The following is a 3,821-nucleotide window of genomic DNA, read 5'->3' on the forward strand; positions in this document are numbered from 1 at the left end:
CACAACACTCCGAAGAGGACCTTTCAGAAAATTTTGAAAAAGAAGTAGACATGGCCGCCGAACCCAACAACAATGCAAGAGTTGCAAGGAAGATGCTTGGTGACTATACTGCACCAACTTTTAACTTCTATGGAAGAAGCATCTCAATTCCTGCCATTGGAGCAAACAACTTTGAGCTTAAGCCTCAATTAGTTTCTCTAATGAAGCAGAATTGCAAGTTTCATGGACTTCCATCGGAAGATTCTCATTAGTTCTTAGCTGAATTCTTGCAAATATGTGATACTGTCAAGACCAATGGGGTTGATCCCGAAGTCTATAGACTTATGCTTTTCCCTTTTGTTGTAAGAGACAGAGCTAGGATATGGTTGGACTCACAACCTAGAGAAAGCCTGAACTCTTGGGACAATTTGGTCAATGCTTTCTTGACTACATTCTTTCTACCTCAGAAGATGAGCAAGCTTAGAGTGGAAGTCCAAACCTTCAAACAAAAGGAAGGTGAATCCCTCTATGAAGCTTGAGAAAGATACAAGTAATTAACCAAAAGGTGTCCTTATGACATGCTTCCAGAATGGAGCATCATATGTATATTCTATAATGGTCTGTCTGAATTGTCCAAGATGTCATTAGACCATTCTGCTGGTGGATCTCTTCATCTGAAAACCCCTGCAGAAGCCAAGGAACTCATTGAGATGGTTGCAAATAACTAGTTTATGTACACTTCTGAAAGAAATCCTGTGAATAATGGGTTGACTCAGAAGAAATGAGTTCTATAGATTGATACTCTGAATGCCATATTGGCTCAGAAAAAAATATTGACTCAGCAAGTCAATATGATTTCTCAGAATCTGACTGGATTGCAAGCTGCATCCGGCAGTGCTAAGGAAGCCTCCTCTGAAGGAAAAGCTTATGACCCTGAGAATCCTACAATGGAAGAGGTGAATTACATGGGAGAATCCTATGGAAACACCTATAATCCTTCATGGAGGAATCATCCAAATTTCTCATGGAAGGATCAACAGAAGCCTCAACAAGGCTTCAACAGCAATAATGGTGGGAGAAATAAGTTTGGTAATAGCAAACCTTTTCCATCATCTTCTCAGCAACAGATAGAGAATTCTGAGCAGAGCCTCTGTGACTTAGCAAATATAGTATCTGGTGTATCTAAAGCCACACTCAGTTTCATGAATGAAACAAGGTCCTCCATCAGAAATTTGGAGGCACAAGTGGGTCAGCTGAGTAAAAGAGTTACTGAAACTCCTCCTAGTACTCTCCCAAGCAATACAGAAGAGAATCCCAAAAGAGAGTGCAAGGCCATAACCATATCCAAAGTGGCCGAACCTGGAGAGAGTGAAAAGGCAGTTATTCCCATTGAGAAAGACCTCAATGGACGTCCACTGACCAATAAGGAGAGTCCTATTGAGGAACCAAAGGAATCTGAGGCTCATACAGAGACCATAGAGATTCCACTGAACTTACTATTGCCATTCATGAGCTCTGATGAATATTCTTCCTCTGAAGAGGGTGAAGACACTATAGAAGAGTAAGTTGCTCAGTATCTGGGAGCAGTCATGAAGCTGAATGCCAAGTTATTTGGTAATGAGACTTGGGAGGATAAACCTCAATTGCTCATCAATGAACTGAATACATGGATTCAGCAAACATTGCTTCAAAAGAAACCAGATCCTAGAAAGTTCTTAATACCTTGCACCATAGGCACCATGACCTTTGAAAAGGCTCTGTGTGACCTGGGGTCAAGTATCAACCTCATGCCACTCTCTGTAATGGAGAAACTAGGGATCTTTGAGGTAGAAGCTACAAGAATCTCACTAGAGATGGCAGACAAATCAATGAAACAGGCTTATGGACTTAAAGAGGATGTCTTAGTGAAGGTTGAAGGCCTTTACGTCCCTGTTGACTTCATAATCCTAGAAACTGGGAAGGATGAGGATGAATCCATCATCTTTGGAAGACCCTTCCTAGCCAGAGCAAGGGCTGTGATTGATGTAGACAGAGGAGAGTTAGTCCTTCAATTGAATGAGGACTACCTTGTGCTCAAGACTCAAGGATCTTCTTCTGTAGACATAAAGAAGAAGCATGAAAAGCTTCTCTTAATACAGAGTTAGACAGAGCCTCCACACTCAACTTCTAAATTTGGTATTGGGAGGCCACAACCATGCTCTGTCAAGCTATTAACATTAAAGAAACGCTTATTAGGAGGCAACCCAATTTTATTTATCTATATTAATTACTTTCTCATTTTTATTTTCTAGTGTTCGTCTATGTCTTCTTTAGGTTGATGATCATGTGAAGTCACAAAAACAGCTACAGAATTAAAGCAGGAATAAAAAATAACATAAAAAATAGCACACCATGGAGGACGAGCTTACTAGCGTTTAAACGCGAGTAAGGCTAGCAAATTGAGCGTTTAACGCCCAGTCTGGCACCATTTTGGGTGTTAAACGCCAAAAATGGCACACAGACTGGCGTTTAACGCCAGAAAAGGGTGTCTGGTGTCTGGCTGGCATTAAACGCCAGTAAGGGTAGCAAAATGGGCGTTTAACGCCCAGTCTGATAGCATTCTAGGCGTTAAACGCCAGAACTGGTAGCCAGACTGGCGTTTAATTCCAGAAAAGGGATTCAGCCTGGTGTTTAATGCCAGAAATGCCACACAGAGGGCGTTTAAACGCCAGAAAGGTACAGGGATGAGAAATTCTTGACACCTCAGGATCTGTGGACCCCACAGGATCTCTACCTATCCCAACTCACTTTTTCTCCTTTTTACACCTTTCCATAACACTCTTCCCCAAAATAACCTCCACTAATCACCTCCAATTCTCCTCCAAAACCATTAAACAACCCACCTACCCCCACCCATTCAAATTCAAACCATCTCCCTCCCAAACCCAACCCCTATTACAAGAATTTCCTCTCCACTCCACTCCTATATGAGCCTCTCATCACTCCTTTATTTTAACACATCATAACCACCTAAAACCCCCTTGGCCAAACCACTCACCCCCTTTATCTCCTCTATTTCTTCTTCTTCTCCTCCTATCTTTCTTTTTTTTTGCTCGAGGACGAACAAACCTTTTAAGTTTGGTGTGGAAAAGCTCTATTTTTTATTTTTCCATAACCATTAATGGCACCTAAGGCTGAAGAAACCTCTAGGAAGAGGAAAGGGAAGGCAGTTGCTTCCAACTTTGAGTCATAGGAGTTGAATAGATTCATCTCAAAAGCCCATCACTAAAAAGATGATGGAGCAAAAAAGAGAGCCCACTCATGGACCTCAACAAGCACATGAGGAAGTCCTTCATCAAGAAATCCCTGAGATACCTCAAGGGATGTATTTTTCTCCACACAACTATTGGGAGCAACTCAACACCTCTTTGGGAGATTTGAGTTCCAACATGGAGCAACTAAGGATGGAGCACCAAGAGCACTCCATTATCCTCCATGAAATTAGAGAGGACCAAAGAGTAATGAGGGAAGAGATACAAAGGCAAGGAAGAGACATTGAGGAGCTCGAGTACTTCATAGGATCTTCAAGAGGAAGAACTAGCCGCCATCACTAAGGGGACCCGTTCTTTAATTTCCTTGCTCTTATTTTTCTGTTGTTCGGTTTATATGCTTTATGTTTTGTCTATGTTTGTGTCTTTATTACATGATCATTAGTGTCTAGTGTCTATGCCTTGAAGCTATGAATGTCCCATGAATCCTTCACCTTTCTTAAATGAAAAATGTTTCTAATTGCAAAAGAACAAAAAGTACATAAATTTCGAATTCTATCTTGAAATTAGTTTAATTATTTTGATGTGGTGGTA

The 3,821-nt window shown here is 41.1% G+C and overlaps 1 non-coding gene across 1 annotated transcript; it reads right to left on the reverse strand.

Moving 5' to 3' along the window:
* Positions 1-455: 455 nt before the first annotated feature.
* Positions 456-563, reverse strand: LOC127742548 (small nucleolar RNA R71). The gene has a single exon (XR_008003895.1). It is a non-coding gene; the product is annotated as a small nucleolar RNA R71 (small nucleolar RNA).
* Between the last annotated feature and the right edge of the window lie 3,258 nt (positions 564-3,821).

Source organism: Arachis duranensis, chromosome 1, assembly GCF_000817695.3.
Source record: "Arachis duranensis cultivar V14167 chromosome 1, aradu.V14167.gnm2.J7QH, whole genome shotgun sequence".
NCBI classification, from domain to species: Eukaryota; Viridiplantae; Streptophyta; class Magnoliopsida; order Fabales; family Fabaceae; genus Arachis; species Arachis duranensis.